General features: G+C 39.9%; 2 long non-coding RNA genes across 6 annotated transcripts in view; one reads left to right on the forward strand and one right to left on the reverse strand.

The window, feature by feature from the left end:
• Positions 1-27,184, forward strand: part of LOC115849690 (uncharacterized) — a 422,316-nt gene that overhangs the window by 47,505 nt on the left and 347,627 nt on the right. For 3 of the 5 annotated variants that reach the window (XR_009564593.1, XR_009564597.1, XR_009564594.1), the window contains exons 2-3: positions 8,590-8,696; positions 11,678-11,752. This is a non-coding gene — a long non-coding RNA (uncharacterized lncRNA). Of the gene's footprint in view, positions 1-8,589; positions 8,697-11,677; positions 11,795-27,184 lie in introns of all 5 variants that reach the window. The other 2 variants (XR_009564596.1, XR_009564595.1) reach the window with 1 other exon arrangement.
• LOC132597605 (uncharacterized) lies at positions 11,623-25,897 on the reverse strand. The gene is made up of 3 exons (XR_009564599.1): positions 25,791-25,897; positions 25,539-25,661; positions 11,623-11,980 (listed from the first exon to the last, which is right to left on the reverse strand). It is a non-coding gene; the product is annotated as an uncharacterized lncRNA (long non-coding RNA).

Consider the following 27,184-nt stretch of genomic DNA (forward strand, 5'->3'; position numbering starts at 1 on the left):
TTATTTTGCAAGCCATTTGTGACATCATTAAATATAATTGGTTCTGTCTGCCTGGTTTACTTACTCATTTACTCTGGGAGAGTGGACAAATGGGAATTTTAGGGTCATAATTTAAATTATTTTGGTGAAAATTGATACCAAAGGAAGAAATATAATAACTTGTTCTAATTAAAAAATTATTTCTCTTAGAATAATAAACCCAAAACTTTAACCAAAGAGCCCTTCTCTAGAGGAAACTAAAAAGGTATTTTTCTTCTTCCAAAGTTAGTGCCTTTGTTTAGCTTTTCAGTGGGGTGATGAATGTATATGGGGATCTCTGCTTGAGCCTGGGCTAGAGTTTAAATATATGTGAACACATTTGGTAGATGCATGGGACAGCCCTAAAGAAGATTTGTAAGGGGGACTGGGGAGCTTCCAAGGAGAGAACTCATTTTAAAGAAAGGAGGAGCCAGGCATGCCTGTCCCAGTGATAGAGTCTCACTACACATCTCTGGCACCTCTGGTGGCAGAAGAGCAGCAGTGTGGTCTGGTAGAGTGCAAGCTTGGTGACATGCCAGCAGTGCCTGGTGAAATGGAAGTGCTCAGCAGATGTTGGAGAGAGCCACCACAGATGTTGTGAGATTATTCAAGAGAACACCTGAATTCCAGAAGTACCTGACTTCAGAGAGCACTTGGACCTCCAGAGGACTTGAGAACACTTTAGAGGGTATTGAGGTCCTGCTGGATGGAGGCTGGGGAGGCCTGGGGAAACTCAGGGTGCATTCATATTTGTACAAGAAGATTTTCAGTACAATTAGAGGCTACTATATATATATATATATAGTTGATATATATATATCTCATGTTGCTGAATATGTAGATATCTTACCATTTAGAGTCTTTAAAGAGCTTTCTAAAATGGTTAAAGCTGGTCAAAAGGTACAAACTTCCAGTTATAAGAAATAACAAATAAGTTCTGGGACTTCCCTGGTGGCACAGTGGTTGAGAATCCGCCTGCCAATGCAGGGGACGTGGGTTCAAGCCCTGGTCCGGGAAGATCTCACATGCCGCAGAGCAACTAAGCCAGTGCGCCACAACTACTGAGCCTGCGCTATAGAGCCCGAGAGCCACAAATAATGAAGCCCGCACGCCTAGAGCCACAGGCTCCGCAACAAGAGAAGCCACGGCAATGAGAAGCAGCGCACTGCGACGAAGAGTAGCCCCTGCTCACCACAACTAGAGAAAAGCCCGTGAGCAGCAACGAAGACCCAACGCAGCCAAAAATAAATAAATAAATTAATTAAAAAAAGAAATAAGTTCTGAAGATATAATGTACAGCATGGTGACAGTATAGTTAACAATATATATTAACAATATGGTTAACAGTATAGTTAATGATACTGTATCATACATTGCAAACTTGCTAAGAGAGTAGATCTTAGAAGTTCTCACCACAAGAAAAAAAAATTGTAAGCATGTGAGATGATAGATGTTAAACTTATTTTGGTAATCATTTTGCAATATATACATATATCAAATCATTATGTTACACATGTAAAACGAATACAGTGTTATACATGAATTATATCTCAAAACTGGGGGAAAAAGTTTCTAAGCATTCATTAATTGACACGTCACTGATTTGAAGTTTAGCATTGTTATACCGTATATATTCTCAAGCTCTGTACTTGAAAATAGAATCAGAAAATATGAGTAAGTTAAAAACTTTATGGTAATGATCTTTTAACATTTGGATTTTATTACTTTTCATATGTTATTGGGTAGAGAAGGCTTTGAGGAAGAATGGCTAGTGGGCAACAAAAAACAAATAAGTTGTTTTAAAATTGCCACTGATTAAATAAATGAATATTTTTCAACACCTGTTTATTCAATAGTGCATTTCACAGAGTGACTGGTTAATAAATATTTGCTAAATAAATTTTTCTGATAAGGCCATGGGGCCTCAGGATGCTTAATCGGTCAGTTTCAGGTCACCTAGCAATGCAAAGGTTTAAATACAAATTAGGAGGACTAAGCTTTCTAGTGTGAGATCAGAAAAAACCATGAACATGTCAAAGACTGCAAAAACATATAATATGAATTTTTTTGTTAACCCCTTTCCATATATTATGCATCCTTTGCTACAATAGAAACCAATGCTCTGTAGATTGTGGTATAAACTTTTCTTAGTGGTTACTTTTTATCAGTATTTCTGATTTCCAGAGCATGTCTGATTTATATTTAATTTTATTTGAGCTTCACATAATTATCCAGGGAAATTCTTGTTAGAGTTCACAGGAAGATTTGGGAGGTCCACAGGTGCCCGTTTCTCCTGGGAAAGTTGGGAGCAGGGAGGAAGGCCACAGTCAATTCCACATGAAGACTGTGGGCGGGACTGGGTTAACTCTGGCCACATCAGGCATTGTAAATTTTCATTTCATTACCATTTGGTTTAACAACTGAAATAATAGAAATAGAAATTCTATTGCAAAATGAAATTTACCTGTTGACTATTTTGACAGAAAGTGGAGACTGCTAATTTAGGAGACTCCATGTTCATTTTTACAAATCGTTATAGTAACGTTATAGTCTGATTAGCATTTATGAAGTAGCTGTAGTGTCGAGATCTATAGAATGATGATTTGAGAACTTGCGTAAGAAAAGGATGGGCCTGAACTCAGTGTCTTTCAGAACTGTCACAGCAATACTGTGTATTTTCCTTTTTTATAACTTGTGTTTTGCTTGTTTTGGACTAGTAATTGAAATTTTGAAATGTTCTTGTATTGCATTATTATACTGACAGTGCTGATTGAAAGCCATCTTAGAATTTTGAGGAAGATTTGTTAGATTGCACTGTTTCACTTTTCTACTTTATTCTACACAGAGTCTTTGGGAAAAGCCCAAGAAAATTACCTACCTAGGTTTCTTTAATGTCTAAAATGTCTATAATCCTCTTTATTTGGAAAGTCTATGAAATATGACTACACTGTAAACTATATTTTATCAAGCCTTTATATCCTGAATCGGAAGGCATTTCTGAGTCTTTTTTGATTTTTCTGTTCTTGCACTCCACAGTCTTAAGCACTGGCTCCTTTATTTAAACAAACAAACAAACCCAATTAAACAAAAACATTTTTCCCATAATTATCAAAGTGACACATGCCTATTAACATAACAATGAAATAAATTATCCATAGTGCCATTTCTCAGCGATAACTACTGCTATGACTGTGATTTCTTTCTTTCTAGATGGGGTAGATGTATAATTTTTCATTTTCTTTTGAACATTGGCTTTGCAAGGGGTCCATGAGCAGTCGCTGGCTCCCCACTGGTTCAGTGTTACTACATCAGAAATGGGTGTTACTTTTCATTGGCTTATTTACTCCTAAGACCTACTCAGAGAAGTGGAGTCCAATTATTATTGACTCACCTCCTTTCTTATGCTTAGGGAACTAATAGTAGGAATTGAAACATTCTTTAAGCCAAGTAATGCTGATACATGAAAGTTTTCTCTAATTTATTTGCTGAAAGCAGAGCATTATCAACTAAAACATGTTCATTATGACTAATGGTCTCTTCCTAAGGGAAGATAATCACAACAGTATTCTTAAGAAAATTCTCTATCTAATTGGGGTCAAACTCATGTACAGTTTTGTGTCAGCGTTTTCACTCAACATTGCATTACCAGCATTTTCCATGTCACTAAATATTTTTCAAAAAGATTATTTTTAGTGGCTTCATGAAATTTATTGAATTGGGAATACCATCACTTACTTAACTAACTTTACTATATTTGGATATTTTGGTTGTTTCCATGTTTTAGAAACATTTTTGCTTTTATAACACTGTGGCAAAAATACTTGTATATAAACCTTTGACCTTATTTAAGACTACTTCCTTGAGAATATATGCTTTAAGGATTCAGTAACCTCTTTTTTTTAACATCTTTATTGGAGTATAATTGCTTTACAATGTTGTGTTAGTTTCTGCTTTATAACAAAGTGAATCAGCTATACATATACATATATCCCATGTCTCCTCCTTCTTGCATCTCCCTCCCACCCTCCCTATCCCATCCCTCTAGGTGGTCACAAAGCACCGAGCTGTTCTCCCTGTGCTATGCGGCTGCTTCCCACTAACTATCTATTTTACATTTGGTAGTGTATATATGTCCATGCCACTATCTCACTTCGTCCCAGCTTACCCTTCCCCCTCCCCATGTCCTCAAGTCCATTCTCTACGTCTGCATCTTTATACCTGTCCTGCCCCTAGGTTCTTCAGAACCATTTTTTTTTAAGATTCCATATATATGTGTTAGCATACGGTATTTGTTTTTCTCTTTCTGACTTACTTCACTCAGTATGACAGTCTCTAAGTCCATCCACCTCACTACAAATAACTCAATTTCATTTCTTTTTATGGCTGAGCAATATTCCATTGTATATATGTGCTGCATCTTCTTTATCCATTCATCTGTCAATGGACACTTAGGTTGCTTCCATGTCCTGGCTATTGTAAATAGAGCTGCAATGAACATTGTGGTACATTGACTCGTTTTGAATTATGGTTTTCTCAGGGTATATGGAAAGGGCATTGACTTTGACATCAAAAGGATCTGGATTTGAATCCTAGCTCCACCATTACTAAATCCTGTTATCTTAGGCAAGTTACTTGACCTAGTTAGTCTCCATCCCTATACATAAAAATGAGGATAATAGTCTTTGTCCCCCTGGACTATCTATGTGAATGCACCCAAGACAATGCCTGATACATAGTATGTTCTCAGGAAATGTTAGTTTCCTTTCTTCATCAGTAACTTTGATGCATGAAAGGTGTACTTTAAAAAGCAGCAAATGCTATTTTTTATATTTATACAACTATAAAGGAAATTCAGAGAGAATTTAAAACTGAGATGTGATAAGTATGACTATGTGCAGAGAGTTTGTGTAATCCTTGCTCTAACTGTATGCTGGAATACAGAGCCCCATAGACCTGTGTCTTCTTTTCTTTCTTATAGGACTTTAGGTTGTAGCCACTAACAGAAGGGTTATAAAAGTCAAGTGCATCTTTGGTGCCATATAATGTGTTGGTTAAGGTAGTCAACAACTAGGAACCTTAAATGAAATACTATAGCTCCTCTCATGCTTTCAGGGCCGACATCTATTAGGCACAGTAGATACAGTGCCGAGGGCCCACAATACTTCTAGGGGCCCATGAAATTGTTTTAATTTCTTTTAAAATCAGAAGAATAAAATAAGCTTTTAGGTTGAAGAAAATATTTCAGTATATAACATTAGTATATACATCCTTATACCAGTGCAGTTGAAAAGTATAGTTATTATTATTATTATTTTTATTTTTAATGGAGGGGACCACAAAAGTCATAAATTAGCCCTAGATGCTTTAATAACGTTGTAGACTTTCTCCCAGAAAGCACATCTCTTGAGCATGTCAGACTGAGTAGTTCTGAGATACACCAAGAAAGGAGACTCATTGGGGTGGTCAGAGACCTATCCACTGCCCGGATCTTTCTGTTTTTATTCCTGGCTCCACGAAAAGGTAGGAGATAAGCCAAGCATGAAAACAAAACAATAAAAACAAATATTTATAACAAGCCTCAGAGCCTCCTAATGTAAGATTAGAATCTTGGGAGCAGAGACTTCCCTCTTATCACAGACTTATGTAAATTTAATATATAAACTCCATGAATATTAATGAATTTTTAAAGGAAGGTTTTGGGGAAAAAACTTCAACCACAATCACACATACGCAAAAAAATTGATAATCTAATTTTGGCTGAACAAAAGAGAAAATATGAACTGCTTGAAATAAGATATGTAGAGTAGAGCTGACTTTCTGAGATATGGAAAAGCAGTTATTATGAGAAGAAAGCTGTGTAGCATAATATCTCAGTATAAAGGACACCATGTAAAGTAGGACATTTGGTCAGTAAATTCAGTGACCTCAGCTCTGCCTCTTAGGAAATCTTGTAGCATTAAAGGTGGAATAATGTGGAGATCAGCCACTGTAATTCTAAATCAGCCATTCCTGAGAGCTTGGCTCTGAGAGTCCACCTTAATCTAAAAGGCAGCCTAAGTAGAGGGGGCTGTAAATTGGTGAGAGAGGAAAGCTCGAAACTGTTTTCTCCCACCCTTGGGTTTGTGAGCTTTACTTTTCAGTTTAGACTGATCATTTTAGGTTAATAATTCATGCTAATAGTTGTGCAGTGGAGGCTAACACAACATTGTAAAGCAACCATACTCCAAAAAAAATTAATTTTAAAAAATTCATGCTAATAATAGCTAGTGAATTAGGAGCACTTACTATGTGCTAGACACTGGGCTAAGCACTTCACATGGTTAACAGTTTACTTCTCACAGCCACCCTGTGGGGTAGGAACTATTATCATTCCCATTTTACAGGTGAAGAAATGGAGCTTAAGGAGGTTGGGTGACTCGTTTGAGGTCTCACAGTTAGCCAGGGGCTGTGACTGGACACTGGAGCTTGCATTCTGACCTTTGCGATTACCCCAGTGGAACACATCTTTGCAGATCATATAACCAAAATGCAAGAGTGTTAGGGAGTGTTATGGGTTGAATTGTGTCCCCTTCTAAATTCATATGTTGAAATCCTTACCCTAGTACCTCAGAATGTGACTTTATTTGGAGAGAGGGTCTTTACAGAGGTAATCAAGTTAAAATGAGATCATTAGGATGCACCCTAATCCAATATGACTGTTGTCCTTACCAAAAGGGAAAATTTGGACACAGAGACATGCATAGAGGCAAGACATTATGAGGAGACATAGGGAGAAGATGGCCATCTGCAAGCCAAGGAGAGAGGCCTGGAACAGATCCTTCCCTCACAGCACTCAGAAGGAAACAACCCTGCCAACACCTTGATTTTGTACTCCTGGTTTTTGGAAAATGATACAATAAATTTCTGTTGTTTAAGCCACTCAGTCTGTGTGTGGTACTTTGTTATGGCAACCCTCGCAAACTAGGACATCTTTTGTGTGGAGTAGTCCTATAACAAGATAAGGTCCTCTATTATTATTTTGGATGGCCTGAGCAGACTCCTTATTCTCCTTGTAGGTAGAGAATTACCACATGTAAGTAATAGATTTTTTTTCGAGAATTTTTGGACGAACTGAAAATAAAAGTAGTCCAAAGATTTGGGGTTAACAGTGTAAGCACCTTGAACTGCTAATTCATGGCAAGTAAGACTTGGTACATAGCAGAATTAAGTTGTCTTCTATGCTTTTCAAATAAATGACTTCTTTAACATCAGATATTATGTTATCCAAATACTTAATGGTGGTAATGGTGATGGTAGTTATGGATGGAATTATCTGTCCTTAAGGACATTTGGACGCCCTTGAAGCAGAAAGAAATTAGACTGAGCTGAAGTGTTTTAATCACAATTAAAGATGTGTCCAACAATACTGGTTCAGATTACATCAGATGCAGAGTTATTCTGGCCCAAATAATTCAGTAGAAAGTTTGGTAGGATAGTAAAAAAAAAAAGCTTTTTTCTTCCCCCAGGCAGATGAATTTAAACGATTTCTTTGTAAGACCAAGTATTATAACCACAGTGCTGCTCATATTATTTGCATATAAATAATTTATTTGCATACTAATGAAGGAAGTAATCTGTTCTTCCTAAATTTCTCCCTCCTTCTCCCATAACAGTGGACATGATACTCACATTTTGTTAAGGAAGTTAGAGTCATCCCTAACCACCTTCCCATAGGTGACCACCTAGAGAACTCACTTGATTTTTGAATGTTTCCTTAGAAGCTTCTGTTTAATATTTATTTAATTCTGCTAGTCTAGAGAGGCTTCAGCAGTCTTCTCTAGAAAAATCCATTGTTTTTTCTTTGATTGACGTTTATTGTTTAGCAATACTAGAAATGAAATTCACAGGTAAAAACAATTCCTAAAAAAATTATATACTATTACATATGTCTTCTTCAAAGGCAACCAGTGATCAAAAGTTACTTTTTTCTTAGTTGTGATTTGAAAATACAGGTAGGATATATTTAATTTTAATTTTGATAGTCATATTTGACTAGGAAATATACTATAAAAGGACTTTCATTGTACATGATAAATGTATCAAGACACCTCTTTTGTGCCACCTCAGATTCTCTGGCCTTTATGTCTCTCTAGAGCTCTGGATTTCTTCTTCCACTCCAGTTGCTAGATGGCAACTTATGGTTGCGGGATATAATAGATGGGAGGAAGCTAATGGTTAATTTATCTCTCTTTTCCACCCCTTGATGGACAATACCAAGAGAAAGCTTTCTGTATAGCTTATCCCAAGAGACTGTGTCTCTTTGTGAAATGACTAATTTTGTAACACAATACCTTGTATGTGCTTCCCAATCTTACCTGCTTCCGTTCTCTTTTCTATCACTCACACTGCCCTGGAATTATATCTCCCAGTAAAGCTTAGAATTTAAGACTTGCCCCAGGTTCAATTTTCAAGGGAACTTATTCCAGGACACTAAAAGTTCTATAAATGTTTAACAAATTGAAATGAATAAAAAATAAAATCTGAACCAAATGGGGGCTTTTATTTAATCATTCTTATCTTTCTGTACTTCAGAACTTGATGTGCACCTGGTGACTCATTCGTCTTGTGGCTGCCTCTGGATTCGTGAGTTTGGTGCCTAGAAAGAAATAACCAACAAATCAAAGTCTATTTCTTTGATGGTAAGTGGTCTACCAGATGACTCAAAGAGAAGTAACATTTCCAAAAGGCTGATTTAATAAGGGAAGAATACGGTGAATGAATCTGGGTGAGAAGAGAATAGTCCAGACTGTGGGCCTGAAGCCCAGCTTTTTCTCAAAGACATAGCTTACGTCTCCATAAGTCATGACCATTTTCTCCTGTTAGAAAAACTCCTACATAAATTAGGTTTTTATTCTTCCTTGAGAAGAAAACAGAATTATTTCTCTAATAACATTCAAATTTCAAATAATTTGTGATGTGTATATGAGACTTGAAAGATCGAAAATGTGAGGCCGCTCTGTTAAAAGGACAAAAGGAAAGAAGGAAAATTTAATTTTTTTTTTACCAATCTCTTGCCTTTAGTAACTGGGATTGTTAGGAACTTCCATAGTAACTAAAGGAAAATTGTTTAAGACATTCAAGATGCTAAAAAAAAAAAAGAAAGATACACAGCATCTGTCATATATTTTAGTGCATGTTGGTACTCAGAGCCAAGACGTTTGTGCTCTTGGGAAAAAAATGCAGACATTATTATTACTTTTATTGCCATCACCTTATTAATAATAAAGAAGATTGTTACAGAAATGAAAGTAAGGAGGCACCAGCAATGCTGACCTGTGTGAAACCTTTTGTAATTCAACCAAAAACGACAAGATGAGATAGCATTTAGAGTATTATCTATTTTTTGTGTGTATATGAAATTGGGGTCAAGTAATTTTAATTGCAGGTAACTTTTTTAAGGACTATGTAGTCAATCATATCCATAGTAAATGAGGAAAATTATAACTTTATATAATTTGGCAACTGAAAAATATGAAAAGGAAAGCCTTGATAGGGAACTTAAAAAAATCCTGAAAAGTCTGCTTTTATCAAGATACACATAGGGGAGATTTATTATAAATCAACTGATCAGACTATGACTTATCTTCAGGGATGTTACTGGAACTGGCTATTTGAATCTTACCATCACTGAAGGTAATGATCTTTTCACTGACCATAAAGATGTTTCAAAACAGTGACATAAGCTGCACCTTGGCAGAGTCCACAGAGGCCACTGCAGCAACAAATGTATTTAAGTGTTTAGTCCAGCAAAGATGTGATGTTCATCTTGCTTTTACTTCTGCTAGAAGGGCAGAAATGAAGAAACATTCATTTTGGCTACATAAAGTCATTACAAATGAGGCAAGAGGGCAGAAGAGAATAAAGAGCAGGCAGCCCATCCTTGTCAGGGGGAAAATTAAGAGAAGTTGTGGTGCTTCATGTCCGCAGAGGTGGAATAAGTAGGATTTGCATGTGCATCCACCACTGTCATTTCTAGACTGGCGGGAACCCTGGACTCACACAGCTGATCTGGGCAGGGATTGTGCTCCCGAGTTGCATCAGTGTGTTGAGTTCTAAGAGCCATATGTGGGACAGAGAACAGACAACATTAACAGATTTCAGGTTCAGGTAGAGGAGAAAGAAGAAGAAATAAAATATAAAGGCAGACAATTCAGTCCAGACTCCTCTTTAGTGAAGAAATCCCTCTCATTGTGTCCTGGAAAAAAGTATGGCCAAGAGTATAGCCCAGTGGGACCCTAATATCAGCCTGTGAATTAGCTGTATCAGAATCTATCAGGGAGCTTTAGAAATACACCTCCCAGAGGTTCTGATCCAGTAGGTCTGAAGTAGGACTTGGGACTCTGTATTTTAATAATTCTCTTCAGGTGTTAAAGCCAGTCATGTTTGGGAACCTTTGATTTGAACTCTACTTATGCTACCAATAGCTCATTACTATTCTGTTCCTGGTTAGCTGACCTGGTTATAAATTGCTATCTTGTGTCAACAAAAATCTGCGTCTTTAAGACTTCCATCCATTTTTTGGTTCTCTCTGGGTCTTTTGAAGTAATTTAAACTTCTTAGATCAAGCTGAAGAATTTGAATTTGTGGTGGAACTAGTCATTGTAGATTTATGATCTTATCTAGCAGCAAGGTAGTCTGGGAGCAGAGAATGTGAACAATGAAGTGACCTGGATTTGGGGATTGGAATGATGGACGATCAGTGAACTGAAGGATTTTAGGATGCTAGAGAGGGTGACCATCCATTGCTGAGGAGACAGTTGAGGCCTTCAGAGCAGGTGTGCACTGGTGTATAGTGAGCTGCTACCTGAACAAGGGGTCCAAGAGGGCGCTAGGCCCATGGTTAGCTGGCCTTACACTGATTTCCCAGGCCTGGGTGCAGTAGGTTCTCAGTTGGTATTCTTTTGACTGACTGATTATTGCAATAGGCAGATTAAGTAGATATGTGAGAGGAACGTGCCAGAATTGTGCCAGAAAAGGAAAACTGACTAGAGATTTCAGAGGTAAGCAGTTCTTAGTGATGAGAAAATCCAAGTGTGGCTGAAGTGTGATGGAGTTGAGGATGAGAGTTGTTGAGAAATTTTCTAGTCATCAGCTTGGATGATTCTGTTACTGAGAATGATGGCTGAAGATTGGGGAGAGAGAGCAACTGTGACTCAGATGCTGAAGTATTTGAGCAAAGTGTTTGGAGGTGATATGGATGTGAAATAGAAATGGAAAAGAGGATGCAGAGAGCATGGAGGGCAAGGTCCTGGCTCTGCCTTGTGGGTGAGTTTGGGCAAGTCACACATCCATTCTGGACCTCCGTATTCTTTTGAGTTAGTAACCTGAGATACAGTGATCATGTATGTAAAAGCTACTTTGAAAAGATAGACAATCTGTAAGGGCTGTCCTAGTTTTGAGATCATGTAACATAACTGTAGTTATTACACCATATCAATGTTATGAGATGCCATAAAATGTATTACAGTAAAGCTACAATTTCACTTGAAAGAAAAATATCTAAAGCCACTACTCTAGCCCAAGCAGCCAAACAACCGTTAAGCTAAGTGACTTTTATCTCTGAAATTAGTAGGTCAAGTTTGAGGAAGATGATTCTAATATTTCTTTTTCTTTCATTTAGCACATGTTGGCACCCTTTGAAAGATCCAGAAATCCACATATTGAACATGAATCTAGGGCTGCGGTTGCTGCAAAGGTATCTTCCACAACTTGATTTTCTATAATATCAATTACTCAGGTAAAAATATGATACCACTATATGGTCCTCTGATTCTGGTATTTGGTTTTCAAATTTGTTAGAATTAGTTATAATTCTGTTAACTCTTAGTTCTGGAGACTAGACATTTTCTTCCAAGGTTTCTTTACATATCTCTTGAATCGTGGCTCCTCTTCTGACTTTGGAATATTCAAAGCTCCATCCAATCTAGGGGGAAAATGCAGTTACAAAGATTAGTCTAAGCATTTCTTACATTGGCTCTACTTTATATGGTATTGCTTCTACTGTAGAGTACAATCTCAAAATCTCACACATATCCAAAGTTGGATTCAGATATGATTTCTATTACTTGGTCTCTTGTCCTACATTTCTCATACAGTATTTGCCGGCTAGTCCTTTCGGAGGTTCCAAAGCTTAAAACATATACTTTTGGCAAAGGAAGGAGATATTCCCAGATTCATAGTGTTCCTCCTTGCAGTATACTTGAGAGAAAGCAAAAGTCCATTTCTAAGAGCCCAGTCCTTGGCAGAGGCATTATTTATGGCCTAAGAACATCATAAATGCTGTAGATTCTTTATTTAAACCCTCCCTGAATGGTGTTGGTTCTAAGAAGCTGGAGGCCAGAGGTGAAGAGAGGAAAAACATTCTTCTGAGAAAGATGAGATCAATTTTCCAATGTTTGGAAGGATTTTGTCAATTTATAACTAACTCAAGTCTAATGATAATCACCATACACATCTATTATTCTTAGCAAAATATGATACAGAACTGTTGACTGCAAGTTATTCCAAACCCTTTTGCTAAAGAAATAACAAATATAGAAAGCTCAGGGAAATCCTGTACCTAACAGAAGAACCTATTTGGGAACCAGACATCCCAAGACAGATCTGGGAAAAAAGGTTATCAAATTTTTCTCTGTGCTTTGAATTACAGAGATTGAAAGTGAAACAATGGTAGCTTGCATAAAAGGAGACTAAACAATGGAAAAATAATTTTGGAAGGCACGAATGATAATCTTTTGTGTTACTTTGGCATTTTTCCTGGTCCTACATTGCTGTAATATGGCTGTGCCATTTCCTTGCTCTGTTTTGCTCTCAATTTTACATATTGAATGTTAGGGGTTGAATTGTGTCACCCATAAAACATCTGTTGAAGTCCTAACCCCCTCAGAACATGACCTTATTTGGAAATAGGGCCTTTACAGAGGTAACTGAGTTAAAATGAGGTCATAAGGGTGGGCCCTAATCCAATATGACAAATGTCTTTGTATAAAATAAATTTGGACACAGAGGTACATGTACATGGAGGGAAGATGATGTAAACGCACAAGGGAGAAGACAGCCATGTGAAGATGGAAGCAGAGGTTGGAGTTATGCTGTCACAAGCCAAGGAATACCTGGGGCCACCAGAAGCTAGGAGAGAGCCATGAACAGATTTGCCCTCATAGCTCTTAGAAGGAACCAATCTTGCTGATACTTTGATTTTGGATTTCTAGCCTCCAGAACCATGAGCCAGTAAATCTCCTTTAAGCCACCCAGTTTACGGTACTTTGTTATGGCAGCCCTAGGAAATTAATACACTGTACTTATACCAAACCTAGGAACTTTCAATGTTTCATCCCATCCTTTGCTGCCTATTGGGAAGTAAAATTTCAGACCCTCTAAAATGCCCTTAACTCTATCCTCCACCCAGTTTCTTCTGCACAGTTGTAGATGAATGGCAGGTATATATAGTCTCTGTTGGGTGGATTTTCACTTGTTCAGAAAGATTGAACTGTATAAGTGATGTGAATTGCATGTGAATTGTGATACAGATTACTTCATGTCAGGACCAGTAAAACCTTAGACCTTAAGCGTCTCCCGGATGAAGGAATATTGACAGATCTTAACTATGGGGATGATGTTGTGATAATAACCAATTCAGAGTAGAATATTGCTTTTCTCCAAAGAAGATTCAAACAGGGAGTCAATAACATGAAACTTTACAACATCTAGTCCAAGATGAAATATTAGTTCAGGCATCGTCTAATCAAGATTGTCTTGCTCCCTGTGTTCTTGTGTTGGGAAATAACTTAGTTCAATATCCTTAAGATTTATTCATCTTGTGAATTTGCACTGATCACATTCATTGAAGTGCGGAGTGGAACCAAGAACTGTATTTCAAAACTGAACTGGTGATAGGCAGACTGTGTTTCAGCCCTTGGAGTAAATCCACCCATATTAAATATTGAAGTGTTTCTTTATGATGCTCTAGAGACATTTTCATCATGCTGTATTCTTTGTGATATGCCAAGCCCAACCACAGCATTTGAATGCTTTTTTAAAATAGGTAGATTCTCTTGGTAAAAGTTACTTGAAAAGCTGGTATGAATGAATGACAGAAAATACCCATGTGGACGTTTAAAAAATATAAATAAAATATACCTAGGGAAAATATAAATATTTTAACTTATACATGTGTATGTATGTTCATACTCATATCCATACATATTTTAAGTCCAGTTTATATATCTGTAGAAAAAGGAATTCATTTGCATGCTCATGAGTCCTTTACTTTATGTCATCATAGTCCTTTGTCAGATATTGTTAACCACCGTTGCTACTACTGGTAGTGCTACTATTACTGTAGTTACCATTTAGTGGGTATTTACTAAGTACCAGTGATGTGATAATTGCTTTGTCTACATAGAACCTTTTAACCCCTTTGACAGGAAGTATATATCTTTGTCTCCATTTTTCAGACTAGGAAACTAAGGCTCAGTGATATGAAGTAGCTTGGACAATATTACACAGTGGTGGAGCAGGGATTAGAAATCCAGAGCTTTTTGACCCCAAAGCTTGTGTTCTTATCTGCTTTGCAATTCGGTCTCAAGTGTACTGTTGGGAACACAAAACATCCTATTAGGACAGGTAAAGACCCTACTCTGAGAGCTCAGTTCTAAGTTGGCAGAGATCGGTGCACAGCTGACATACATACAAGGAAACAACAGGAGTGCCTCAGGGACTGAATGATGCAAAAGTAGCACTAGTGGAGAGAGAAGCCATTCCTGGCACTAAACAACCAGCACCAGCGCCTTTTAATAAAAATAATGAGGACTCAGTCCCTTAGTGTATACCTCATGCAGCCATGGATGAAGGCTGTGAACCTTATGTAACGAGGGCCCTGATCCAGGAAATGACCAACCAACACAGCACTGCAGGGGACAGGAGCATGCCGAGCGTGCAGAACAGACAGAAGGCTAGCAAATTTGGGTGACTTGAGAAGAGGAAATGGGTGGCATGGGAACAGAGACAGCTCTCTTGACCACCATTGGCTAAGAGGAGGAATTATAAGTTAATATAAGAAACCCATATGGAACTGTTTAAAATCATGGCCATGAATCCTTTAGCACTCTTCTCATGGAGAGGTAGGGTCTGTGTCTCCTCTCCTTGGATCTGAGCAAGCTGGTGACTGCATTGGCCAAAAGAATATGATGGAAGTGATGCTATGTCACTTCCGAGGCTAGGTCACAAAAGACCATGCAGCTTCTACCTCATCACTCTTGAGCCCTGAGACTCCAGGTAAAAAGTCTGATTACCCTGAGGCTGCCATACTGGAAAGGTCGCATACAGGTGCTCTGGCCGATAGTCCCAGCTAAGTCCAGTGTTACAGCCATTTTCCTTCCCCTGTAAGGTGTCAGACATGTGATTGAGGCCATCTTCCAGCTGAATATAGCTGAGTGATCACCATCAACATCACGTGGAATAGATGAATCAATAGATGATAAGCTCAGCCCGAATTCCTGATAGATAGAATCATGACTCATAGTAAAATTGTTGTTTTAAACCATTGGGTTTCAGAATAATTTATGTAGCAATAGATAAGTGGAACCCCTAGGTATGGAATTCATAGTTCATTAACCATTTCTACTCATTAACCTGGTGGAATAATTGCATGTGGAACTTTGGGGTGAGATGTAGAACAACAGGGGTCTCCATCATGAGTTGGATTGTGAGGTCTCAGAATAGGTATCGCAGTGTTATTGAATGACGTTGGTTATATAGGAAAGCAGTCTGCCTGGAAAAGGAATAGATCGTGAAAGTGGAGACTCAAGTCCTGGGCCAGATCTTCGTGGTTTGGACTCTAGCTTTAGTTCTCCTACTAATACACTGTCAGAACTTGGGCAAGTCTTGCAAACTTGTTAATACTTGGTCATAATACCTGCTCTACCTACCACCTAGGGGAGGATGTGACCTTAAGAAAAATATGAGCTAGTATTGTGAAAGCAATTTAAAAAGTAGGAAGCACTGCAAAAATGAGTTACTTCTCGGTTGATTCAGAGAGCTTATTTATACTGCTGCTTTGACTTATCACATTGTATTCCCTACTCCTTGCACCTAGAATAGGACAAAGTTTATAGTAGGTGTTTGATAAGTATTTGTTGAAATGGCTTCTTAGAGTTAACACTAGATAAGGGAGAAGGTCTAGTTAGAGACTAGTGGAGACTTTTTATAATGTTTGTAGTATAAAAGATGTTAGACATAATCCATTCCCATCCATCTTAATTTTCTAATGCACTCAATAGAATACCATATATTTGAACTTGACAAATATTAGTAAAAAGCCAGATGAAGCCTGTCATCCAGTGGTTGCAGTGGGTACAATACTTACCAGTTCTGCCTTAAAATAGTAGAAAGCATGATAAGAGAGAAGGATAATGAGAAGAGATAGAGATGTGCATCATTTCAGTGATTAATGAATACAGCATTGTCCAAAGTTTATTGCCTGGAAAATCAAGCTGCTAAAAACACTGGGTGTCCGATACTGACAGAATGCCTTGGATCCTCTAAAGAGCTACAGAGGAAGTTCACAGGCCAGTGTTGCCTTGTATGGTTAAAAGAATCACTGTGAGCCTCTCCTGTGTCAGACCCCATTCCAGCTGCTCAGGAGAGTAGATGTGTAAAAGATGCAGTCCCTTCCCTTGGGGAGTTTACAGTCTAGAAGGAGGGCGCTGCCTTCAAGTTGTTTTTGTACTTCATCTGTGAAACAATGTTTTAGATGCTCTCCTTTCCCTGCCCAGTACTTTCTTCCTTCTAGAATTTGGGGAATCTGCTTATAACAACAGAAAGCTACTGGGAAGTTGTACAGATGGGGAGAGCCCTTCCTTCCCTTTTCTTTATCCTTTTTGGCACTCAGTTCCTCCTCTATCAAGTAAGGATCATAGTTTCTTTACTGTCTTTGGAGTAATTAAAAAAATCCAGAATGCATCTAGAACAATGCTTGCAGTGGCATCTGGGTAAAATATCCTCCCCACAATCTCCCTTTTCCCTTCAAAAGTACTGAAGCGTTCTGTTTGTCCACAATGTTCTGAAATTTGTGCAGCCCTCACGAGGATTAGGGATATATTTCTGTGGTTTGATTCAGTTCCTTATCTCTCTGAAGTAGGGCGGTGGGTGAAAAGAATTACTCGTATTGCAAAATTGAAAGAGTGTCTAAAGACTCTTTATCTCCAAATAGCTCTCTTCTGATGCCCTGAAATTCCATCAGAAATCTATTTCTTGGAGGTATTTGGTTTTTAGACTCCCTATTAAAATGCAAAATTTCTCCAAGCCAGAAGGGGGCAGTGGAGTGTAGTGAAAATGGGAGTAAGTTTTAAGCCATACAGACCTGAGTTTTAAATACCGAGTCTTCCACTTTGTTGCCTAGGGCAAGTTATTTAACCTCCTGAGCTTCAGTTGTGTTTTTTTTATTTTTTCCATCAAATGTCTTGGACGGTTGTCAGAAGGCACATAAATAAGGTATGCAAAATGGTAGACAGTCAATGAATGGTGGTTATTATACATGAGCTATGCTATCACAACAGCTTATCAAAACTACCATAGGGTAGGTATACAGGGAAGGAAGAGCCAACCAGAAGAGTAAAGAGGGCCAAAAAAGGAAGGTGGACAGGCCTTCAAAATATTGCCTGAGTCATAATTTGTCTAGAGCAAGGGATCTGTGAATTTGAATGGGAAAAACTTAAGTATTTTCACTAAATTCTAACTGAAATTTAACATTTCCTTTTATTATGTATATAAGCAGCAAACCCCAATTATATCAGCAGTATCTGTGAATTTTTCACCAAATCATAAATTTTTTAATAACATAGTCGTTGCAGATATTTCAAAATACTTTGTATACTAATCACTACTTTAAACTTATGATAAATATTATTCTTGCTCCTGACACTTGCTATTTAATATATTAATAAAAAAGCACAAATACTACTATGCCACAAAATTGCTTTTAAAAATGTTTTTATAACAGTATTTCTAGATGATTGTCTCCTTTTGCAATCTTACTCATTTCTTATGTGTATTCTGCAAAGGGGTCCATAAAATCCCACTTCCAAAAGAATTGAAATCAGGATCCTGAAGAGACACTTGCACTTCCAAGTTCACTGCAGCACTATTCACAATAGCCAAGATATAGAAACAACCTGAATGTCCACTGATGGATGAATGAATAAAGAAAATGAGATTTATATATACAATGGAATATTATTCAACCTTAAAAAAGAAGGAAATCCTGCCATTTACGATGACATGGATGGTTCTGGAGGGCATTATGCTAAGTAAAATAAGCCAGACACACATGGACAAGTACTATATGATCTGACTTATCTGAGGAATCAGAAATAGTCAGATTCATAGAAGCAGAGAGTAAAATGGTGGTTACCAGGGGCTGGCAGAGGGGGAAATGGGAAGTTATTTTTCCACAGGCATAAAGTTTCAGTTATGCAAGATAAATCAGTTCTAGTGTCTATAGTTAACAGGATTGTATTGTACAGTTAAAAATTTGTTAAAAGGGTAGATCTCCTGGTGGTCCAGTGGCTAAGACTCCACGCTCCCAATGCAGGGGGCCCAGGTTCGATCCCTGGTCGGGGAACAAGATCCCACATGCCGCAACTAAGACCAGGTGCAGTCAAATAAATAAATAAATATTTTTAAAAAGGGTAGATATCCTGTTAAGTGCTACTACAATTTTAAAAAAAAGTGGTGCAGCCACTCTGGAGAAAAAAGGGGTTGCATAGACATTACTGGATGGCTAAAGGCGGCCATGGCACAAAAAAATTAGAGAAATTTTGTCTAAAGCAAAACCAGCTGGCTAGTATAGCTAATCAGAGTCACTGAAGAAATTATCTCCTTTTCTGAGGTTTATTGGTAACAATAGAGATTGTTACCACTCTGGCCTTCTATAAATCAAGCAAAGGGAATGGGAGCTATTCTATATATTTCTATCTCTATCTCTCTGTCTCTATCTCTATCTCTCTGTCTCTATTTATCTCTGTCTCTATCTCTCTATATCTATGTAGTTTTTTCTTCTCATTTTCACATCCAGGAGTGATCATTGTGGACAAATATAAGAATTGTGTCAATTAAATGCATTACAAAGAGAAAGTTAAAAAGAATTGTTGCTGTTTGACCTTGAATATCATCTCTCTTTCTTATGAGTGGGAAGTAAATATTAAGTTAGTACTGTGGGGAGATTGGGACAGACCAGTTTATTATTTTTACTGATACAGTTGAGATGCTCAGTCTGTTCATTCCAGTCCCCTCATCTGTAAGATGGTCAAGACATATGGAAAGTGCTTTGGGGACTTTCTGCCTGGTTCCCATAGCTTCTCCCTCGACTTTTCTGGGTCTTTCAGGCTAGTTTTATTTGGGGGTAGCTGAAGGGATACTGAACACTAGAAACAAAGTCTCCTCTCAAATACTGTGATTGGTAAAGCATTATGGCAAGGCTAGGAGACTCAGGTATATGGCTGGGTGCAGAGAGAGGGATAAAGAGAAAAGACCAAGAATTTCCACATGCAGTTGACCTGGAAAGAGCTCCAGACTAGTGGAATTCCTTCCTAGACTAGTGGCTTCAGTCTTTTTTGCTCATGTAGTCTGTAAAATAATTTGGAAAGATCCTTTGTGAGTTGACATCTAAAATTTTTATCATAAATTTAAATAGTTACAAAGTATATTTTAGCTGATATACTGAATATTATATCCATGATTAAAACTGTATTTTCATCAAAACTTTGGAGCTGCAGATTTAGCTCATTAAATTTATGGAGAGTGTCCATCATATAAATTAATTGGCAAAGCTAGTCCTTATTGTCAAACCATTCTGCCAAATTGGACTTACTTTCTGTCAGAAAAAAACATCTTATTTCATTTTTTAATTCAAATGAATGTGTTAGTATGTGACCCTTTGGAACCTTCTTGCTTCTGGATTCCTACTGTAAGAAACGAAGGAAGGAAAGAAGAGAGTGAGGGAAAGAAGAAGCCAAGAAAGAGGCTTGCCATGAGTGTTTCACCTCCCCTCTGTTTCTTTTTGAAACGCTCCTGCTTTTCTCTCAAAGGACCCTCCCTCAGGAAGAAGCTCTGGAGGTTTTCACACCTCAGGACAATGCACCCGAGTAGGACTGTGGTGGTTGAAGAGTGTGCTTTTCTTTTGCAAAGTAGGAAGAGGATTACTGGAGGAGTGTGCTTTTCTTTTGCAAAGAAGGAAAAGGATTATTGGAGGAAAAAAAGAGTCCTTGAGACATGATTTTAGCAGATTCATTTCAGGAAAGAGGACATGTGGAAGTTGAAGATTTGGCAGTTGATTCCCCAAAGCTCTCCCTTCCCCTGGAAAGCCCTCAGAAAGTCTTCATGCACTAGGGCAGATGTCGCTGAACCCCAGTTTGAAGACCACTGAGCTACTTCAACTCATTTATTGCAATTTGCCCCAGTTCATCTTGATAGTTAGTGGCAGAGACCAGAACAATCTATGGGTCTTGAACTCTGCGCCACTGTATCCATCACTGCCCCAGCGTGGCCACAGGCCATTGGAATTGAGGTGGGTGGATTGAAACACTGTCACCGCAGGATTAACCAAGTTGAGTAGATTATTATTATTTTTCTTTGTAAACTCCACATGGTTAACCAACCTTTTTTGTTTCACAAAACATAAATGCCCTGGCTTTGTTTTTCTGATTCTTTCTGAAAAACACTGCCTTTGTTCTTACAATCCCGCTGAGAAGGAGGGGAACACAACTTCTCATTTCTATGCAATCCTTGCCACTGAGCAGCAGTGGGGAGCGAAGGCCTCCTTTGCAACACAGGAGTCGTTTATGTTTGGCACGCGCAGAGGCTGAACAAACAGATCTCTTCCTTCGTGTTTCCACACCCCAGTGGAGTGGGAAGCGGGTGTCCCATCAGTACAATAGTTGGACCAATTGCATTTTTCCCCACAGGCGCGAATTTGCATGGAAATTGCTGCTCTGTGTTGGCAGGACTCTTCTAAACATTTCACCCAAAGAATTATACCCAACATGGGAGTGTGCCCTCTGAGCTGTATCTCTGTTGGATGAGGAAAGTGAAATTCCTCAATGAGAAAGGACTTGCCTCAAGTTTTCAGATTCAGGAATTACCAACGTAACACTCCAGCAGATTTTATGGTCTCCTGAGTTGTCTGTGTAAACGTTGTAAATGCTGGGGTGGTACAGGAGTCATTGGGGGTGGGAGGTGGGTTAAGGATTTTGATCTTGTGTTAATGACTGGAGGATGTGTTAAAGTATTTCCCCAAATTCTCTGATTGTGGCAGGCAAAAATACTGACTGTGCTGCAGTTTGGAGGAGGAGCAAAGTGGGAGCAGGGTAGGAAGGAAAGTCAGGCAAAATAGTGCAGTGACTGCCACGCCTCTCACCTCAGGTACCTCGTCCCTGCCTCGGTGGGGCCTCCCACCAACGACATGGCCCCAGGTCTCTCCTTTCTCCTACCACCTAACCTTTCTTTGAGGAATGTGCCCAACATCCGACATCCGGTAGTTATCCCTCAGTATGGATTGAAGTTTACTGAAGCTTTTCCTGGGACACAGTCTCCTGTACCTTGGAGATGGAATGAAAAGCTTGGCTTGAGGTTTCAGCTGTTTTGAACAGGTGGGGACGTTTTGAGTTTTTATTGTATTTGGTAAATCTCCGTATGTAGGTAATTGCCTACTCTCTCTAGACTCAAGATTGGCCCTGTTTTGACACCTCAGTCTTATGAAATGACCAGAAATTGGGTCTAATCCAGAAAATGAGGGGTGAAAATGTCTCAGTGTTGGTGGAGTGTCGGGTTGCTGAAGTGCTAGATGAATATCTAGAAAATTCCTTCAGAGACCTTCCAGCCATGGCCATGGTTCCTCACAGAGGGTTAGAGCCCCAGGAGGTCCAAGGAGGGCTCCAGGCACCACTGTCAGCTAACTCCAAAGAGAGAGGTCTGAAATGTTAGCAGTTTTATGTTTGTGGAGAGGAGGAGGGGCATTTGGGAGCTGGAGTGGTTTGAACAGGGGAAGCTGACAGGGCTTTTCACTTCAAGAGCTTAAAGAGAAAACACAGCATGTGTATGAGGTAATATTAAATAGGAAAAAAAAAATAAGTTCAATCAAGTATGAACCTTTGAATTATTAATACGCCTGAAGTTCCCTCAGGACAGAGGAGTCTACTAGGTGGCTTTTAATCCAAGGTTTAAAAGTTTTGCTCATTTTGATTTTTCATAAATTGCTTTATTTGATGGGGGGTTGGGTCTTTTTATATAATCATTATAATGGAATTTGGATAAGTGGACAGCATTAGAGAAGGGAGTGAGGGTTTGGATTGAAGGAATTAGGATGATGTGAGTGGAAGCAAAAGAAGAGAAGGTAGAGGAAAAGCCAAGGAGGAGGGGTAGAGGCTGCAGGGAGGGTACAATTTAAAGGAACAATCTAGTGAAAGGAAAGAAGCAGCTAATCTTAACGTTCAGGCATCAGGCAGGGGTTGCAGTCCATAGGTCACATCTGCATGTCCATAGGCAAGGGCACACATAGTTTAAAAATATATTAAAATTGTCAATAACATTTAAAAATTGAGATATTTCACATTAAAATGTGGGTTTATGAGTTCTCTGGGAAAATCAGAGGAGCTGGCACCACTGACCACAATCCTACAATGCAATGAGAGGTGGCTGGCTCCTTCTGCTTAGGCAGGAGTTCTACAGTCTGCATGTGCACTCTTGTTTGTTTGTTTGTTTTTGGCCGCACTGCGCAGCATGTGGAATCTTAGTTCCCGGACCAGGGATCAAACCCACGTCCTCTGCATTGGAAGAATGGAGTCTTAACCACTGGACCACCAGGGAAGTCCCTACGTGTGCACTCTTGATTGCCGCTCTCTTGGTCACCTCACTCATTTACATCATCTGCTCTGCCTGTGTGGCACTTAATTTGTAAGCTCTGGACTCAGCCTGTCTTGGCCTAGGGAAGGGAGGCTGTCTATTGCCTGGCTTCCCAAGGGAACTGCTCATCCCTGCTGATATTCCTGATGACTAAAGGATGATGTCAGGAATATCGTCCTTTAGTCATCACTGTAAAGGACATCGGCCCTGGTTGCTTCCCCTGGCACTCATCGTCACCTGCTCTCTTTTCCAAGCATAGCTCTGTAATAGAGACCTTGGGCTAGAGTCTCCAGAAGGCTGAACCTTAAGTGAGGCAGGGCATGGACATGGGTTGTGCTGCCATATAGTATATACACGAGCTTTGGAGTCAGCAGCGAGGGTACTTGGTTGCCTGAATTGACAGCCGTTATTTTAACTCCCCAAGTACCTTCTGCTCAACACCCCGTGCCACCTTCTTTATGTCTTCTTCATACTCTTGAATGGTTGATTCCTTTCTTTTCTTTACCAATTAAAGTATCATAATTCAGGGAAAGCTAAGAAAATGCTAATTGGTACAAAAGAATAAGCAAATGGTATGTAACATAATAGTAAATAGTCAATAGTAATGGAATATAGTGTGAATGGTGTTTTCTGGGTTGGTTGGAGAGGACAGGCCCCCATGGGGCAGGAAGGGTGTTCTATTGGGCAGTAAAGGGATCAAGCTGTAGACATTTAGAAAATGTCTTTCAGGAGAGAGGTCCTCCTACAATTGAGTTGGTCAAGGCCTGCTGCTAATGTCTATGGATCTTAGAAAGTAAAGAGTACACATCAGAGTGGGATATCAGGAAAGCTAGGGAAATGTATCATGACATCAGGGAGGGCCCATATGGATGGTGGTCACAAGATCTTTTGAATGTGCTTAAGATCAGAAATTGGAAATGGTGCTTTAGGGAAAGGAGTTTGCCAGCCTTAAACACAAATACTGAATTAATAATTTCTATAATAATTGTATTAATAAAGCTGTGAGAAGAGTCATTGTCCTATACCTTCAGTAGTTCCATAAGTGGTATGAAAAGTAAATACGTAAATTATACAGCATGCCGGGAAAATCATGCACCTAAGAAATGCATCTAAGAATACGCAGATGTGAGTGGGTGAAAACTCAGACCCATATATCTTATTTATTCTCATATCTGTGGTACTGTGAATTCCATGCTTTGACATTGTTATTATTTTAAATGAACATATTCCTATAGCTCTACATTATGAGGTGATTTAGCCCCCTCTTCCAGCAGGGGCTCATAATGGGTTAGTAGGCATGGCAGGCACTCAGATTAGCTTGTCCAGGCTACCCGAATTCCAATCCTGTCTTTGCACCTTCCTAGCTGTTAATCTTGGGCAAATTACCTAAACACTCTAAGCTAATTTCTAAAATGGAGATAAGAATACATAATACATTGGGCTGCTGTATTAAAGGGTAAGTATATCCTTTACATATTTATATGGGGATTAAAGTATAAACAGGTAACCCCCACAGATTAATGTATGAGACCTAGTTGGTCTCAACAAATGGTGGCTTTTATTATGAGGTGATGATTTGTGCTGCTCTTCCTGAAAGCCCTTTTGGAAGGTCTCAGATTCTCTGGGTCAAACTAATTATTAGCCTATCAAGCTGTGTAGCATCTGGATGAGATGAGACTATACCATTTTATTCTCTCTCAACACGTTTGTAAAGCATCCATAAAACCTGTGTTTACTGAAGAACCCCAGTGGGTAAAATTAGTGACGGGAAAGGCTAAAATGGATGGTTAGCACCAGGTCTGAAATATCAAACAAAAAAGAAGAGAAAGGCTCTTTACAGCCTCTGAGCGTGTGCTTGGTGGAGAAGGAAGACAGGACAGAGTGGAGGTGCCTGGACTTCATGCTGGGCGCCTGCTGCTTGTGCTAGGAGGGCGGCTGGCTTGAATGACTTACTGTGGTTTGACCTTCTGCTACAGCCTAGAAGCTAAATGAGCCTAATTAAGTGAGCAAGCAAGCAGACAAACACTGCAACATGGGGAGCTGTAAGGGAACCCACTGGATTGGGAGCTTTAAAAGAAACTTTAAGGCTGGGGAAAGGAGGTTCTGGGGAGCCTCCCAGTGACCAGGGAAGTGGCCTCGGCCTTGGCCTTGGCCAGCAGTGGCTGTTTGCGTGTTCTCCAGCATGAGCAGTGAGTGGGAACGGGCAGAGGGTGGAAACACAGTCCAGGCTAGAGACACCTGCTGGGGTCAGTGACCCTGCCGGGTGAGAGCAGCTCTAGCCCAGAGTGAGGGATGTGTGGTCTCTGCCGGTGAAGGAGCCTTCCTGGGCTCCTTAACTTTGAACAGAAATTTCTTCTAATGGTAGTTGATTTTCTTCTAATAAAGTTTTTTTTGTGTGTGATTCATATGGCCAATACACTTGCAAGTGAGGGAGTTGGTGTCAACTTATTGGGCTGTCTAAATTTCCTCAGGTTTCTGAACAGGGCTTAGACTATGATAATGCTGACCCGACCCACTAGAAGGTATCCTGAGAACCAAGCACAAGTGTTAGAGTTGACATGTTTCTGAGATTAATGGGTTACCTGGAGCTGTAGCAGCCGGTCATCCCTGTCTTATTTTCCATGCCTCTGCCTCCCTTGCTCCACTGGCTAAATGTAGATGACTCCCACCTGTGTGTTTGGACCAGCACCAGTACCTGGGCCAAACTGACAGAAAAAAAAAAAAAGAGAGAGAGAGAGAGAGAGAAAGAATATTAACTAAATTATTAAGACCCTCCCTCCCACTTGCCCACTTCTGTGTGGGCTTAGAAGCAATCACACTCTGTGGATTCCAACCTGGGGGTCCAAAGCGTGACTTATGGGCTGCAGCATCCTTCTGTCCCAGGGTTCTCGCTGTGCTCCGCGTTTTTAGTTTTCCCCGGCACATTCACTCTCCACACTTGTCTACCCTGCTTTTGCTCTGAGGGACTGTCTTGTGTGTCCTGCATCAGCTGGGCTCCCCCCGCCCCCTCTGCATCCAGCCAGCGAAGAGCAGAGCAAGACAATGTGTGGTATTTGTTCCTGGGCTCCCTCCCTGCCAGGCCCTGTGTTGGCAGTGGCTGTGTTCCTCCATAAAGGCCACAGCTTCTATTTGCTGGCTGTCTCCCATAGCCACAGCTGGTGACTCTCTAGGTCAGAGCCCCTGAGGGACAATTCCCCCCAGCTCCTTCCCCTTGACCCTTCAGGCACAGGGGCAGTAACTCCTTCCGCTGCCCTGTTCCAGTTCCAGAGGACATCAAGTCCCTTGTTGGTTTTCTTTAACCCTGCCCCTCCACTGAAAATCATCCCTTCGTGAAACTCTTCCTTTCTCTTTCGTGTATGCATCTGTTTTCTTCCAGGACCACGACTGATCTGTCACTTAAGCCCTCGATGCCTGTGTGGCTACCCTGGTCCCAGGTTTATCCCCCTCGCTCAACTCAGTTAATCCAAGGACGGGGCTTCTATTCTCAGCATCATGGGCTTCCTGCTTGCTTCTCCCTAAACCAAAGCACACTTGACTAACACCTGTCCAGTCCCTCCCCGCTGAGTGCTGGCTTCCTCTGCTGGACTATACAAACAGCTCTCCTAGAGCCATGAGACCCCTAAACACTGAATTGCTTCTGCTTCTCTAGTTGCTCTTTTCCCCCCAGACCTGCTCAGATACCCTCATGCCCTCAATGCCTTCATCATGAGGGCTGAAACCACAGCACTCCTTCCCTTGCTGTAGAGTCCTCCCCACCACCTTCTGCTAGTCTGGCATCTTCCATCCTCCCTTGTCTTAGTGAGTCTGTGTCCTCGATGGCATCCCATCTCTCCCTTGTATCAGCCAGAACTGTAGTGGAGAGCTGTCTTTCTGAGGTTTTCAATCAAATAACTCAGGCAGAGGAGGAGCTTTGGTGCTGCAAAAATTGACCTCTGATACTGCCCTTAAGTTTGGAGTGAAGATTTATGAGGTGGAGCTGAAGAGTTAAACTATTTTTCTCAAAATTCTGAGGCAGGGACTTCCCTGGTGGCACAGTGGTTAAGAATCTGCCTGCTAATGCAGGGGACACGGGTTCGAGCCCTGGTCCGGGAAGATCCCATGTGCCACGGAGCAACTAAGCCATGTGCCACAACTACTGAGCCTACACTCTAGAGCCCGTTAGCCACAACTACTGAGCCCACATGCCACAACTACTGAAGCCAGCGTGCCTAGAGCCCGTGCTCTGCAA

Source organism: Globicephala melas, chromosome 7 (assembly GCF_963455315.2).
Source record: "Globicephala melas chromosome 7, mGloMel1.2, whole genome shotgun sequence".
Lineage (NCBI taxonomy): Eukaryota > Metazoa > Chordata > Mammalia > Artiodactyla > Delphinidae > Globicephala > Globicephala melas.